A 17,740-nucleotide genomic window follows, 5' to 3' on the forward strand; every position below is an offset into this window, starting at 1 on the left:
TTGCTCTCATTTGCTAGTAGGAAGGAATTATTCCTTTACCAAAGGTAAGGTTGATTATGCATTTTGATTACAACTTTAGTTGCACTTATTTGCTATCCTGATTTGGTTAAAAGTAGTTTGTTAGAATTAGGTGTTTGTTCAGCCAATTAAATGGTCAGTAAATTTATATGAAGCCAATTCAATTTAAAGAGCATAACAGTTAATAAATGAATATAATTTTATTTGGATAAGGCTCTAAGAAAAAAGAGATGTTACTTTAATTTATAACTGCCATGTGGTTTTGCTATTAGAGTATATTATACAGTATTTTAATACTTAATTATTCTGTTTTTCAGCTGCTACTACTTTTGCTTCATAGGGAAAAAAAGTAAAATATGCACATAAATGTAGGGATGGGTACCGAAACTCGAAACTGGTTTACCGGTGCTAAATTATAAGACAAAAGTAAGCTCTGACGTTAACCGTTCTGCTATTGGTACTGGAGAATTATTGCAAAATAAATGTTACCTATAGTAGCATAATTTAACTGACCAACCTTTTCTAATTTGCGATATTTGATATTCGTCTATACTGTTGGCAATCCCATGTGAGAAATGTTGGTCTTGTTCCGCCCAATCAGAGGTGGCAAATGTACACACATCCTTTAATCAGGCAGAAGTACAGATACTCATGTTTAAAATGACTCTGGTAAAAGTTGAAATACCGGCTACACTTTTGTACTCAAGTAAAATTAAAGACTTACGGCCTAAAATATGTACTTAAATTAAAAAGGATTTATAATACTACCTGTTTCAATTTCACGGTGGTAACTACACTGTACATCATGTATAAATCTATACAAAATAACTTCCATTTAAACTTTTTTGGTAAAAAGTTTGTTGCCTACCGACCCGTACCGTAACGTACCACTCAGTGGAAACGGGCCACAACACTGCTCAAAAAGACCGGTGTATCATCACCTGGACACAAAACTTAACTGTACAGCTGTTAAGGACAACAGCTGCCATACTTTATGTGTCTGAAGTTACAGGATATATGAGCAATATCACATGAGCAGCAGTGTGATGTGACTGTATATCGGCACTGGTGGGAGGCGTGCATTGCCTTAGTGTCCCACAAGTGACGATATACAGCCATATTGCACTGCTACAAGTGTGATATTAAATTTATACAACAGTTTGATGGCATAATTGAGTATAAAAAAAAATCAAACACGAAGAGTTTCAAAATCCTTTTGTAAAAGGAACTAATTTCTTCTGCCATTCATTCACATCTGCAGCTGATGTCAGAACAGCAGAAACCATTGCTACTTCACAAATGTCACTTTAGAGCTAGTATTTTAAAGATTCTCTAATGTAATGTCTAAAGTGATGACAAAACAGGTGATTTTGCTCATATTCTTAGATTATAAGGCTGAGCAGCATGAACTGCCATCAGTCTACAGAGATTTAACAGTATTTATATGTTGCAATCAGAATATCACAATAATTAACCCAGAAAAAGCTAAAGCAGCGCAAACACTGCCAGATTACTGTTCTGTTTGCGATAAGGAAAAATGCCAAAATCATGATGGCACAACACAGATGGCCAACCAAAAAGTTACTCAGGGTTATACAAAGAGTGGCCAACACAAAATACATACATATCTGAAATGTGAGTCCAATCTCACACTCAATACAGTACAAATATATGGTATAAAAACAGCACTACAACATACAAAAGAGAGAGATCGATTCAGAATATCACTTACCAGATTTATAATGATTTGATCAGCTATAGTTTGTAGTTTTACGCTGAATTTTTTTTCTCTAAGGGCTTATAATGTGGTTTGTCACCATCTTGTGGATGGACAATGCCAACTGTCTTTACTCTGCTACAAAAAATCTACATTCTTGCATAAAAAAGGCTCAAAAGCACATTATGTTGTCCAAGAGCTGCAATATTTGTCAAACTGTAGTCCTCTGCTTGCCACTCGTGTGGGCAGAGCAATACACAAGAGTGAAGAGGCTATACGAGTTCTGATATTGCAGAACATCGTACAGCTATCAGCCAATCAGATTCGAGTACCAGACAGAACTGCTGTATCAAGTATTCATATGAAACCGCTGTGATCACGGACAGGTGTTTATATTATTTGAAACTTTTGGAAACAAATGCATCCCCGCCTGAATTTCCCGCATTATTTTTCTATCTGCGACTGCAATACTTTAGTTGGGAATTTGATCCCATATAATTCAGTCTGTACATATTTCATGGGAACGGAATGGAAGAAAAGCTGCTTCACTTTACAGCCTACATAGCTTGCTTGCGCTAAGCACACACAACACAAAACTTGCGCGCACACAGCTCATAAGCTTGCGCTTAATAGAGTGACGATGGAGGAGAGAGCCAAACTGTCAAGATTATGGTTGTATTTCCTGAGTGGACACTGGCCTGACAATGCCAGACAAAGCAGAAACACAAGCAATCTGCATCTTTCAAAAGTGCATTAACTGCAGAAAGAAAAATGCTAAGTTTTCGACTGCTAATGAGCTACTAATGTTACATCATCCACATCCGTATGCAATCAATCACATAAGGTCTCTATAAATGTTTATGATCTTAATAGTTTATTAAACACACATTCAGTTACATTGAAAATATTATTTATTTATGCAGTAGCCTGAAAAAATCTTAAACTTTAAAATCCTTTTACATTACTGTATTCACAAATAGCTGAATAATAATAAACTGTGCTTAGTAAGAAATTATTTTGAAAAAAAGAAATTATTTTTACATTGCAAGAATTTCCAAAACTGCATTACTTTTAATTCCAAACACAGTTAACTCATTTATGTGAATGTGTTAATGATAAATCATAAACATCAGCCACAGCTTAACTGCATTTCGCAACTCATCCAATCAGAGCAGAATGGAGTCATTTGACCAATCCGAGCAAAGTAGACTCTCAAAAAGGAGGAGGTTCAAAAGTATGAATCTTCAAAAGAATCATTTGAGACTATTTGCAAAATGAGGTCATATGGAAAATAATATAAAGATAAAATGAAGTTGTTGTTTTTTATTTACATGATGTATACTACACATGATGTATACTACAGTAGACCACTAAAACCAAATTAGCAACTCTTAAAATAGCATATTTGGGGAACTTCAATCCCCTTTTGAAATACTGCTTGCTGTATTTCATTGTGTGCCTGAACGACACACTTCTGAACAGAGGAGTAAAACTCTGATAAGCAGCTTCATTGATACAAATAGCTCAAAACCAGTAAAACTTGAAATTTACATAATGCATCAGTGTTACGTCCACGTATACTTACATTATGTTACATGACTCAGGATGATTTAGGCTGTCTGTCTAGACTCAAAAATAGAAAGTCTGTAGTCATAAACAAAATAACAAGTTTAAGGTATAAATAAAGTATAAATTTAAGGTATACAATAAATAAATAAATAAATAAATAAAGTAAAAAATAAACAAATAAAGTTAATGTCTGGAAGATGCTTAATATCAGAAATGCCAGTAAACAATAAATGTTGCTTACTTTTATTTCTATGTAGCATACTTTGGGAATCTGTATAGAGCTCAGGACGTCACATGACGCATTCTGTTTAAGCCAGGGGTCTCAAACATTTTGCGCCAGAGTCCAGAGTAACGCAAATGCAGATTATTTCTGGGGCTGATGTAAACGTTGAGACATATGTCTGTAGATGCTTTATTTTTATTAAAGCGCTATTGTTTTAAAATATTCAAGGGTCATTTGATTATAGTTAATTTTATACCACCTGCATTATGTTGTACAAACACATCTACATGGCTTACACGTTAGATGGTGGTGTAAATATGATCATTTTAATAAAATTTGATTCAAATGGTCTCACTTAATAGATTTTCCTCGTATGCATATTAAGATTTGTGTGTGTGTGTGTGTGTATTTTTATAAAAAATTAAACTACCGCTTCAATATGTTCAATAAGAAACAAAAAGAAGGCATATACTATATTTTCTGCATATACATGGGGAAGAATATCTGAGTGCATCAATTACACCAGGTTTCCATTTTTTTTGTTGTGCTTGAATGTTAAAGCTGCCTTCCTATGAATTGTCAGTTACTGATATGCCAAAAACCTAAAAGAATACAAATGGAAGCAATCTAATTTGTGATGAATATTCAAGTCTGCTGGCTAAAACCGGCTTTGTTGTCAATAAAAGAGCAAGTCAACTTTGTTGTTAGCTAATGGATGGCCCTGGCTATCCTTGTTTGTAGGTAGCCAGCCTTTTGTGTACACTTAGCAATCATAAATGTCATTAATTCTTAACCCGTTTAATTCCAAATGTTTTCCCAGACATGAAAAGATCCAAATGAATGGTCATTAGTTGACCCCTGAAATAATCAATATATTTATTTTTTTAATTAATAGAAAATCGTATGAAAATGTTACTTTTCCATTAATTAAAAAAAATTCCCAAATGATGTTTCACAGAAGAAGGAAATTTTCACAGTTTGTCTGATAATATTATTTTTTTTCTGGAGAAAGTCTTATTTGTTTTATTTCGGCTAGAATAAAAGCAGTTTTAATTTTTTTAAGGTCAATATTATTAGCCAACTTTATATTTTTTCAACAGATGTAACAGTCTATAGAAAAAACTATCGTTATACAATAACTTGCCTAATTACCCTAACTTGCCTACACTCTAAAAAACGTTGGGTTATTTATTTAACCCAATGGTTGAGTTAAAAATATTTGGTGCTTTGTTGGGTTATTTTAAACCTTTTATTGGGTTATTTATTTAATAACTCAACCAGTTGGGTTACAATTTTGAAATTTCAACAGTCAACTGATTGATCTGACACAGAACCGCTGTATTAATATGCGTACGTGATGCTGCTCTTGCGTTATAAAGTTTATGCAAGCTCTAATGCAGTAATATTGTTATTTTTTTTAATCAAATTGCCTCCTCGTGTCGTGTTTTTTATATCTGTTTCACCTGGACTCTTAATTATTGATGATACAAGCGTGCGCGCTTCATAGCCGATCTACATGCGGATAAAAACGCTTTCTCTTCCTCCGTGTTCATCTCTACAGTTGTTTTGGAGGAAGTGATACAGGTATTTGAGATATTCCGCAGTAATTCTCGTCTTTAGGACCCAGCAGAGACATCAAACCGGAGTCGCGTCCAGTCTTGTTAAAGGTATGTTATGTTGTCTAAAAACACTGTCCTTTCGCTAGGAAACTATATTGTAACAATTAAATACTAATATAGACACATTTATGTGCTACATTTTGTTCAGAAAGTTGCTAGTTTTCCCAAGAAGTACGGAATCTGAGCATTATATTATTATTGGTTATTATTCGCCGCTAGAGGGCGCTGAATGGATCGCAACGTGAGAGTTATCCTGGACGAGCAGAGCAGAAGCTTACTACATCATCTTTTATCAGAAGAGGATTCATTATCCATTTTAAGGTACTTGATTATTAACTATTGAAAGGTAAATGGTATTATTACTGTTTGTGTGTACTATATTGAAGGCCCTGAAAATTGCATTTTCCCTACATCTTATACTAACATACAGGGATGAAACCACAACCCTGATAATGTTAGATGCTAATATTAATGTTTAATCGGTTATATATGTCATACAGCAATTAAATATAAGCTTAAAAAATATACATATAAGAATTGTAACATCTGCTAGCTTTGTATAATATTAGTAGTAATATATGCTAATAAACAATAATACAAAGCCCTTAAACATACACTGTCCTTGCCCAGTTTTCAATTGAGGTGATGCTGTGACCACTCAACTGATGAATGTTGTCTGTCAGCTCATGTTAATTTGTGGTTAATTTTATTTTTTGTTTGTTTGTTCATTGTAGGTTGCTCTGGACAGAGCGAGCTTTAATCCTCCTTGATAATCTTGTTGAGAAAGGTGAGAAAGCAACAGCTCTGTATTTTGTAATATGAACATGATGTAAAAATGCACCGATACACACACTTAAGCAGGATCATATGTTGTAAAGGTGTCTTTACATCACCATATGTCTTAAAATCAAATTATACATTTGTAATTCTTCTGTGGATTTATACTTCTCTGAACAGCACCAGTAGTATGTAAAGACTCAAATGTCTCTTTCAAAAGCGTTTCTGTGCCTTATTTCAGTGTGAATTTAGTATAAGACTGTATCAGGCATGAGGCCACAGGTAATTACAGATGACTGATTTAGAGTCTAAGCACAGTTCAGAAATTTCAGAACTCCACTCCTGGAACATTTGACCAAATTGAGATATTACAGACATTAACCTATTTATATTAACTATTGCGTTATGACTGCTACAGTATTTCAGTAGAAATCTGTGATCAAGAGTTTGACTCTTTTGCAAGTTTCTGAGCATGAAAATTAAGCACACTGATGAACATCAGTGCACAATTGACCATGTAAAATGGACCTTATTTGCCCACCAAATTTGCGAATGTGATGCACCTTAAGAACTCACATAAAAGACTAATTCTGCAGCTAAAAGTGCGCATTTTTATAGTTTTTTTCCTCTTTATCTGTTTAAGGTACCCCTGGAGATGACCACTTCCAGCCTTCCAGTTATCTTTTCTCCATTGCTAAACTGGGTAAATACATGATTTTTGTTGTTATTTGGTCCGGCATACATTTGCAAATTTAAAATTTCTGTTTTAAGGTTGGAGCGAACATCATTTGGTATATGGAGGAGTAGGTAACTAAACCATTCTTGGTGTGACATTCCATAGCATTTTTTCCTCTGTTAAAGTCAGTGGGGACAATCAAGTTTTGGATTTGCTTTGTCCTTTAAGTTATCATCTGTGGTCAGCAGAAGAAAAAATAAAAAAATCAACTACTTGAGGGTGAGTAAATGATGAATACACCCAAAAATCGGTGAAACACCCTCATTCAGCAGCAGAGGCGAATCCATCATGTCCTGGAGCTGGGTCAATTGGCATTGCTGTGTGAAGTTTGCATGTCCCTCACAGTCCAAATGCATGCAGTATAGGTAAATTTGAAAACTGAATTGGCCGTAGTGTATGGGTGTTTCCCTGATTTTTGGGTGTATTTATCATTTACTCACCCTCAAGTTGTTGATTGATTTTTATTTATTTTTTATTTATTTCTGCTGACCACAAATTATAACTTTAAAGGACAAAGCAAATGAAAAACTTAATAGTCCACTCCCGACTGACTTCAACAGAAGAAAAAATGCTATGGAATTTCACTGTGGACCAAGATTGTTACCTATATTGTTCAAAATATCATGTTTTGTGTTCATCTGAGGAGAGATTTAGAACAAGGGGAGGGTGAGCTACTGATGACAGAATTTCCATTTTTGTGTAAAATATCCCTTTAATAAATCCAGTGTACTGTTTGTATGGCATGGATTTAAGTGGTGTTTTTCTTTATTTATTTTTAGATTGCTCAGGACAGGTATTTTATACCCACACACCAAAGAAACTTTTTGAAGTTTGGGCAGATGCATCACTGCGGATCCTCTCATATTGCAAAAAAAGAGAAGAGAGCCTTGGATCTACCAGTTCAAGCAAACATTTCATCTGGTGAGAAAATCCTGCATAACAGCTCTGTTTTAATCCCAGCTTGAAGCATTTCACCTTTTGATATGAGGGTCTTGTTTTGAGTTTAATTGTGTTTTTTTTTTCTGTTTGATATAAAGACAGCCTTGGAGATCCCACTTTGGAGGTGTCGCTTTAACAACTCAGCCAGCTATCATTTCTTCACTGCCATACAGATTGTGCAGCAAGATGGTTCGGCCCTCATACCAGGAGGCAAAACAAGAATTTGTTGATTTGCGACTTCTAGGTGCATTATTTATGACAATAAATGTTGGACATTATTTAATTCATGTGTGTATACTTGTATTTCGTTCAGTACTTAGAGGAGGAGGAGCAACAGAGACAGAACCCTCTTGTCCTGCTGCTTGGGGATGAACTAAACTGCTCTCAGGCGTTTGTTATTGTGAAAGATGTGGCACTAAATTCATGGATTTAAATAAAGCTTTGCCAATGTAATAAAAGCGGTGTATTTTTTTATTTACATATAAAGATGACTACTACTATAATAATAATAATTAATAATAATAATAAAATAATAATTTATTATTATTTAGGGGTTAAGCCACTTTTTGGCAAAATAACCCAACAAATTAGTTATTTTATAACCCAAATTGTTGGGTTAACCTTATTAACCCAATGGATTGGGTTACAATAACCCAACAGAAGGTCGGTGCCAAATTGACCCATCTATGGGTTACCTGTTGGGTTATTATTAACCCAACTTTTTTAAGTGAGTAGTTGACCTTATTAATCCAGTTAAACCTTCAAATGGCACTTTAAGCTGTATAGAAATGTTTTGAAAAATATCTAGTCAAATATTACTTACTGTCATCAGGGCAAAAATAAAATAAAACAGTTATTAGAAATGAGTCATTAAAATTATGTTAAGAAATGTGTTGAAAAAAATCTCTCTGTTAAACAAAAATTAGGGAAAAAATAAACAGGGCAGCTATTCTGACTTCAACTGTATAAGATCAATATTATTAGCCCCCTTAAGAAATTATTATTAAAAAACACTGTTGTCCAATGACTTGCCTAATTAGCTCAACTTGTCTAGTTAACCTAATTGATCTAGTTAAGCAATTAAATTGCACTTTAAGCTGAATACGAGCAAATAAATTTTGCAAATAAAATATTATGTACTGTCATCATGGCAAAAACAAAAGAAATTAGCTATTAAAACTATTGTTTCAATAATAATAATGATAATATTAATAATTAAAAATGCATTCACATTCACATTAGGGCTAATAATTTTGCCTTCAACTGTATATGCACCATATTGGAATGCACTCTGTACACTGTATTTAAAGACAAAGCCATACTACCTTCTCAAACAAATTAAGAAATTTATATCAACAACACCACACCTTGAAATAAAGGGACCTGCACACACATTAAAAGCAAAAAGCAAACAGCAGAGGAACTGATCTGATGGTGGACAGACCATGACCTTGATGTGACGACACACTCGGGTTTAGACGATAATCAATAACAGCCTTTGCTTAACAACACATTTCTGCTGCGTGGCTGTTGGATCCCAGAGTGCTGCGCAAAGAGGCCAGAATTTTGAAAAACAAGTGCTGCTGCTATGCACAATGCTTTTCCACATAAATCTGTAATGTGTGTATACACATACACACATATAAAGTGGGGGAAATAAGTATTCAACACAACACCACTTTTCTCAGAGAACATATTTCTAAAGGTGCTACTGACTTAAAACTTTCTACAGATTCTGATAACAACCAAAGAACATTCATTCTCCATCTGTCCATATATCTTTAAGCTGCCATCACCAAAAAGACTTTTATATAAAGTATTAAATACATTTCAGCAGTTCAGCACTTTCTCCTTTTGCCATTCCATTGTTATTACATACAACACTTTTTTTCATTTTTTTTTTTTTTTGGTTTTGTTATACTTTTGTGTTTGTATTGTTTGGGTTTTTACCAAAATCTGGTTCAATTCCATGTCAACAGCTCATGAATTTAATAGCCAAGGAAATAATGGAAAGGTTTTGACTATTTTACTAAGTTTAGGCTTTTTTGGTCATGGCAGCTTAAAGACGACACTCATATGGAGAATAAAGTCACATGCGTTGCTCAGGTGAGATTTTTTCACAGACTTAAACAGAATGTAAAAATTGTTCTGTGAGTTTCGTCTATCCAACCTGATCTTTATTTTGTATTATTGGTTATTGGCCGGGCCATTCTAGAGCTTGATTTTCTTATTCTGAAACTATTTGCGAGTTTCCTTGGCTGTGTATTGGAACATTGTCTTGCTGAAATGTCCACCCTGGTTTCGCCTTCATCATCCTCCTAATGTAGATGTTGGGCTAAAGGAGCTAATATAAATGTACAATGATGAAAAGCAAAGGGTTGCTGAAGAACTACTGAGAGATTTCAGCTGCTGTCTGGGCTTTCACTGCCTTTCTACACCTCCCTTTCTTCATGTATTCAACTTTTTCCTGTGTCGTTTCATTTTATTTGCATTTTATACACATAACTTAATTTGTAAACTAATTAGATGTGTTTTCTTTCCCTATATGTATTTATTTACTTGTTATCAAGATAAAAATTTGTGAAACTAGTGAAAATTTCAAGTCAACAGAACTTTTAGAAATATGTTTTCTGAGAAAAATTGTGACGTGTTGAATACTTATTTCCCCCACTGTATATACATGCATGGGTTGGACAATGAAACTGAAACACTGGCAATGAAACTGAAACACTAGTGTTGGAGGCTAAATTTGATCAGCCTGGTGGCCAACCGTCATTGATTGCACTTGCACATTCCACTAGTTAGAGCAGCATTTGAAGGTTTAATTAGCAAATAATAGCACAGTTGTGCTTAAAATATTGCAATGCACACAACAATTATGGGTGACATTTAAGAGTTCAAAAGAGGACAAATTGTTGGTGTGCATCTCACTGGCGCATCTCTGACCAAGACAGCAAGTCTTTGTGATGTTTCAAGAGCCAAGGTATCCAGGGTAATGTCCTTATACCACCAAGAATGATGAACCACATCCAACAAGAGTAACTGTGCATTCAAAACAAAGCTGTCTGTAAGGGATGTTCGAGTGCTAACCCAGATTGTATCCAAAAGACATAAAACCAGAGCTGCCCAACTCACTGCAGAATTAAATGTGCACCTCAGCTCTCCTGTTTCCACCAAAACTGTTCATCTGGGAGCATCTCAGTGAAAATATATATATAAGAGTCTTTAAAATAAATAAATTGGAAATAGCTTGTCACAGTGACCTACAGTAATCAGAATTCAGGAAGTAGATTCTGTCATGACAAGCAAATAACTCAATATTGCTACGCTTTTTTAATTTATTTATTTATTGTTATTTCTGTTGTTGTTCAATAAGTCTTATAATTGATTATAGTTTTGTAGAGTGAAAATGTGTTTACTAAAAAGTGATAATTTATTTGTACAAAAATTTGGCATTAAATGTCTCATAATTTTATTTCAGATAAGACAATACATTTACGTTCAGATGGTACAATACAGAGAAATAATCTGCTGAAGAAAAGGCCTGCTTCGCTAAATAAACTAGATAATTTCCACATTAAAAGTTGTAATGTGGAATTAATAATAATAGACTAAATTTTGCCTAAATGTAAATTAACGCATCCAAAATTGACGTTAGATTTCAGAATAATCTGAAAAAAAACTGGGCTAATAAGCTAAATCCTGTGTTTTCACTAAAACAAGTTTATTTAGCAGTCTATTTCACAACCACAAAACAACTTTCAGTCAGTCCGGGTGGAGAACCAGCTCTCCCGCAATTCACACCCCTCTCAAACTGCAGATTTCAATGCAGATTTTAATGCACTGAAATGGCAGGTGAGCCCCATAAAAATCATTCATATATGTCTTTCGAAATAGCGGAAGAATACAACAAACAAGAATAAAAAGCCCTTTAACGTCTTCTGCGTGTCTTCATAATGCGGTATTGCGGCACGATAGCTGAATACTGAAAAGGCGAGATTTGCTTGCGTGACTCAGCTGAATAAGAGAATAACATTCGGAAATTTTACACTGACCCTCGAGAACCAAAGTCCTTTGTGTCCTTACCTCTCATTCCCTGACATAAAAGTCCCAACTTTGGGATCCTATCGGCAATTGTACTCCTCTCGACATCTCCGCATGTTTTCCGTGTGGATAGTTTTAAAATCCTGCTTCAAAAACACCGGACGTTCACCTCAAAGTTTGGCCAGTGTGTTTCTGTTGTTTCGCTTTGAGCAGGCCTATCCGGTTGGGGGTTATTGGTACATATTCCGAAAAGAGTCCCGCAACAGAACCCTTGTTAAAGGCCAGTAAGTGGAGCGAGAGAAGAGGCTGATGGAGGGAGGAGAATCGAGCTGCACATTCACCGCCTGGTTTAACCCTTTATGCACCGTAAAGAGACATACGAGCCTGTCACTGGCAGGACACATTGAGAAAACAAATTCCTAACCCTGAATGCCCCGATTTATCAATTGTCTCTGTATAGAAATGTGCTCTTAAAGCAAACAGTTCGCCCCAAAATGGCCTGTTCCAAAAATGAATATTTACTGTTAATTTAGTCACACTCAGGCCACTGAAGAGGTGTTTTGCTAATCTTCAGTGGAACACTAAAGAAGAATTTAGCTTAACCTATAGTCATTTGTGATTCACATAATGCAAGTCAAAGGTATCCTGTTTTTGATATTAAAGTCAAGGTGAAATCAAATTTAACAATGTTAATTAAGCTGAAAGACATTGTTATTCTTTTTGTAAACAATTATCAATTAATATAGCAACAGAAAACTTAGGTTATGGCCTAATGTTTATTGCACAAACTGATTATGTTGCTCCATATGACCTCAGTGTATAATCAGGGTCCACTGGGACTGATTTGGACTGGTTTATTTTTAATCTCAAAAACGGGATTATACAAGATTAATTATACAAGTCACCAAAAAAGACAGATTCAATGAAAAATCTTCTTTAATTTTCTAGTCATTCATTCATTTTCTTTGGCTTAGTCTCTATTTCAGAGGTCGCCACAGCGGGATGAACCACCAACTATTCCAGCATATGTTTTACGCAGCAGATGCCTTTCTAACATAAGTTTCCTGTTGCTTTATTTATTCATTTATTTTCTTTTTGGCTTAGTCCCTTTATTACTTAACTGGAGCACAAGGAGGAAACCCACGCGAACACATGCAAACTCCACACAGAAATGAAAACTGACCCAGCCGAGGCTCGAGCCAGCGATCTTCTTGCTGTGAAGCGAAAGCACTACCCACTGCGCCACTGTGCTGCCCTAATTTTCTAGTGAAGAAAAAGAATACATCTTTATGGTCTAAGGGTAGGTAAATTAACTCCAACTCTAATGGTTCGCTGGTTCGAGTCCCGGCTGTGTCAGTTGGCATTTCTGTGTGGAGCTTGCATGTTTTCCCTGTGTTTGTGTGGGTTTCCTCCACGTGCTACGGTTTCCCCCACAGTCCAAAGACATGTGTAACGGAGGCCAGCTAGGTAAGTGCTGTGCAGATAAACCTTACTCCCCTGATCTCTAAAGGTGCTCTAGCAACAAACGCTAGAGGCCATGGTCTTTAGCCTCCTTGGTAGAGCAACTGACTCCAATGCGGAAGGTCGCTGGTTTGATACCAGCTCGAAGCGGGTTGGGTGGCGTAGGACTTGCGGGGTTACACATGCAGTATATGTGAATTGAATAAAGTAAATTGTCCGTAGTGTGTGTGTGTGAATGAGTGTTTCTGGGTGTTTCCCAATACAAGGTTGTGGCTATAAGGGCATCCGCTGCGTAAAACATATGCTGGACAAATTGTCAGTTCATTCCGCTGTGGCGACCCCTGATTAATAAAGGGACTAAGCCAGAAAAAAAAAATTAATGAATAAATAAAGCAACAGGAAGGGCATCCGTTGCGTAAAACATATGCTGGAATAGTTGGTGGTTTATCCCGCTGTGGCGACCTCTGAAATAGAGACTAATGCCGAGTTCAGATTGCATGATTTTCAAAGTAGTCATGTCACAGATGTTTTTACACTGCATGTCTTTCTGGGGTAGCGTTCTGTCGGTGCTGTGTTTACACTGTAGGATGGATCGGCGACAGAAGAGTTTACAATGTGAATTCCTATGTGCAAGGAATTCAATATTATTAAATATTGCATTATATAAGACAAATTCTGTTCCATATAATCAAAGACTCTAGAATACACAAGACATGTCGCTCGTATACTTTTGATTTGGGAAAATTCGGCAATACGGCAAATGAAGCCACGCCTTCTAGTACAGGAGCCAATCAGCCCACCTTCTAGTACGGTAGCCAATCAGTGATTGCTATAAAATGACGATTCTCTGGGGGAGGGGCTCGGATAAGACGTGAGTTTCTGCAGATTTTGTGTGATACGAACATTTAGAAATGATACTAAAGAGACAATTGTTGTTTAATTCGATTGGTTATTTGTTATATGAAATGGAATCGTAAGCTTGCAAACAATTTTAGAGAATTTGATGTTTCCCCATTCAGACAGAATGCCCGAGCAAACTGCCCGAGAGGCGTTTCAAAGATGGCTGCCGAGTGAAATAACTTGCCTTAAAGGGACTTTGATACAATCCATAATATGGATTTGGTAAGATTAAAAAAAAAACAATAAAGGAGTAAATCATATTTGTCAGGATTATGTTTTATTTTGGGTTAGTTTTTTTGTTCCACATTCCTGTTTAACGATAAAGTAAAAATCATTTTTGAAGATTTTTTTTCTTTTTGTCAGTTTTAACAACTCCTGCACATGACAAATTACGGGACAAAAAATAATCAGGTAATATTACCAAAATTATTACTTTACATAATCTGATGATTTTTGTACAAATCAAAAACTATCACATGAGTCAAATTAATTCCTGTGAATATCTACATGTTAGGTGATCAATAAAAAAATGTTACATCAGGATTTTGTCATCAAATATATGCATCTTTGATTTATAAACCTTTGTATGATGGTGAGAGACTTATTTCAAAAACATTTAAATATATTACATTCAAAAGTCCAAAGATAGTTTTTTGTTAGAGAATAGTTTCTCTAATACATAATAATCCTCAAAACAAAAGCATGGTAAAAGTACTACAGATAAAGGCCACCAGATTATGACTAGGTTATGAAATTGTCTAATGGAAATGAGAGAGTAGCTGCTAATATACAGGTTGTAGAGATGAGCAGTGTTAAATTACTCATAATTCTTCTCACTTTCCACTTCGCCAAACGTTTATTCTCATGATTTATGCAATATTTCTGGAGAGAGTAATATGTGGTTGAACGTCACCACTGACTAATAAGTGTCTTTTTTTCTTTCTTTTGTCTTTATGGACACCTTCAATAGCACAAAAGTAACAAAACAAATTCAGCAAAGTGACAACAAACTGCAATAAACTAAATTACCATTATCATTCAAATATCTAAAAAAAAAAAACTTTGGGTAAGTAACAACTGTAAATATGTAATGCCATTGTTTTTTTCTTTTTCCTTTTCATTTTGTGCATGCATGTGTGTATTTGTGTGTGTGTGTGTGTGTGCGTGTGCGTGTGCGTGCGTGTGCGTGTGTGTGTGTGTGTGTCTGTATATATACACTCTAAAAATGGTGCACTGATTCAAAATAAAAGGGGCTCGAACCAGCGACCTTCCTGCTGTGAGTCGAACGTGCTACCCACTGCACCACCGTGCAGCCTTAAAATACAATTTTAAAAGTAAAATATGAACAAAGTCAGTGCCTGGGTTAAACTTGCAAGAATAAAGTTTTGGCAATAATTAGAAAAACATAGGTCAAAAATCATTAGAATATATTAGAAGTAAAGATCATGTTATGAGGACTTTTAGTCCTACTGTAAAAATATCAAAACTTTTGATTTTAATGTGGACTTGAATGTGGAAATGAACAGCGTAATATGTATAGTTGTAAAATATTTTGATTGTTTTGACCCATCAGATTACAGATTTTCTTGGCCAATTATTTTCCAATACTAAGAAAACAAACATCCATGGAAAGCTTACTTATTTCAGATTATGTATAAATAAATAAACAAATAAATAAATATATATATATTTAAAGCTTTATATGTAAGAAGCAATATTTTAAATTCAATACGAAACTTAACAGGCAGCCAGGGCTCGGGATCTGTAGAGCTGCACATCGTTGGATTTGCTCTTCAGTATTTGGACTCTCAGTAGTGATTATTAAACCACACTGAACTGAGCTAAACTGAACTGAACTTAAACACTACAAACTGAACTACACTGTTCCTATTTACTGTGACCTTTTATGTGAAGCTGCTTTGACACAATCTACATTGTATAAGCGCTATACAAATAAAGGTGAATTGAATTGAATTGAATATATATATATATATATATATATATATATATATATATATATATATATATATATATATATATATATATATATATATACATATGTATTTATACAGTTAAAGTCAGAATAATAATTCTAATCATTTCGACCTTAAAATGGTTCTTCAAAAAATTAAAAACAACTTTTATTCTAGCCGAAATCAAACAAATAAGACTTTCTCCAGAAGAAAAAATATTATCAGACATACTGTGAAAATTTCCTTGCTCTGTTAAACATCATTTGGGAAATACTTAAAAAAGAAAAGGGGGGCTATTAATTCTGACTATAATTCTGATATATATATGTGTGTGTGTGTGTGTGTGTGTGTGTGTGTGTGTGTGTGTGTGTGTGTGTGTGTGTGTGTGTGTGTGTGTGTGCGTGTGTGTGTGTTCTGTAAAATATATGTAAAATATAACAAATATTTTGTTGTTAAATAAATATGTATAGGTGGGAAACTGTTTGATTAGTGTTTAAAACTGTATAAAAACTATAGAAATGAATGGAATGTCACCTTATAACCCAGGAAATATGTGTTTTGTTCAGTGGGACTAACAAAGCAAATCTAAAGTCTATCATACATGCTCTTGGTTATGAATTGTGAGCAGGAAAAAAGACTATTGAAGAGAATTCCTTTTGAGGGCTTCCTTGTGACAAGTGTTTTGGCTAAGCAAGAGTTTCTGGAAAGACCAGATCCGCTCTAGACAAACTGATACTCTCCTTCTTCTGGTGAATAAACAAGGACACTGTGAACAGCTGAGAGAGAGGAAATCAAAGCACTTCTGCTTCTCAAGACTCTACTGTGAAGACAGAGTTTAATTCTAAAGCTTAACACTTTCCACAACATAATTTAACGCCACATAATTTAAATGTCTTTTAAAAAGAAATAATTAGAGGCACAAATGATTATTGATTATTATGTGTTATTGTTCAAATAAAGTTGCCTAAAGTCACTACTATCCCTTAAAATAGACACTTGTTTAGGTGTTAAAGTATAAGTAGGGATATTGTACATCCAGCAAGTTGTTCTCGCAGAATAAAGCCAAACAGCAGCTGTTGTATAAATAAAAACAACCAGCTGGATGTACATTATCCCACATAAAACACACAGCTACTGGTCACAAATCTTAACATATAGAGACAAAACATGCTTATATAAAGCTTATATTTGGCTGTAACGATTTGCTTTTCAGAAATGGCAAATGTTAATGAGCAGTTATAGTACCAGTCAGATCACATGATAGTGGCAAGTGAACATATTTCATTCATATGCAAACATTGACAATATTAGAAATGATTTTCAGAGATATCAAATAGGGGTGTAGTATAGAGTTATTTTGTTTGACAATACTCTATCCATTCTCAAAAATGTAATTTCATTCATTCATTTTCTTTTCCTTGATTACTCTGGGGTCACCACAGCGGAATGAACTACCAATTTATCCAGCACATGTTTTACGCAGCAGATGCCCTTCCAGTGACAACCCATCACTGGAAAACACCCATACACTCTCATTCACACACATACACTACGGACAGTTTAGCTTACCCAATTCACCTATGGCGCATGTCTTTGGACTTGTGGGGGAAACCGGAGCAACCAGTGACCTTCTTGCTGTTACGCGACAGCGCTACCCACTGTGCCACCACGTCGCACACAAAAAAATCTATATTTTAAATTATGAGATTTATAGTGGTTGTTTTATTTTAAATCTAAATTCATTTTGATCGCAAGAACACTGTT

At 34.9% G+C, this 17,740-nt stretch overlaps 1 protein-coding gene and 1 long non-coding RNA gene across 4 annotated transcripts in view; one reads left to right on the plus strand and one right to left on the minus strand.

Moving 5' to 3' along the window:
- The window catches only part of epn3a (epsin 3a), a 103,433-nt gene that overhangs the window by 62,675 nt on the left and 23,018 nt on the right, over positions 1–17,740 (minus strand). For 2 of the 3 annotated variants that reach the window (XM_056454153.1, XM_056454151.1), the window contains exon 1: positions 11,685–11,956. The exons of the other annotated variant lie outside the window; for it this stretch is intronic. The gene's annotated coding sequence lies outside the window, so the exon portion shown is untranslated. Of the gene's footprint in view, positions 1–11,684; positions 11,957–17,740 lie in introns of those variants that run through there. 3 annotated transcript variants of the gene reach the window in all.
- On the plus strand, positions 5,836–7,885 carry LOC130221608 (uncharacterized). Its single transcript, XR_008836302.1, has 4 exons — positions 5,836–5,933; positions 6,567–6,626; positions 7,439–7,580; positions 7,697–7,885. It is a non-coding gene; the product is annotated as an uncharacterized LOC130221608 (long non-coding RNA).

Source organism: Danio aesculapii, chromosome 3 (assembly GCF_903798145.1).
Source record: "Danio aesculapii chromosome 3, fDanAes4.1, whole genome shotgun sequence".
Classification (NCBI taxonomy): Eukaryota; Metazoa; Chordata; class Actinopteri; order Cypriniformes; family Danionidae; genus Danio; species Danio aesculapii.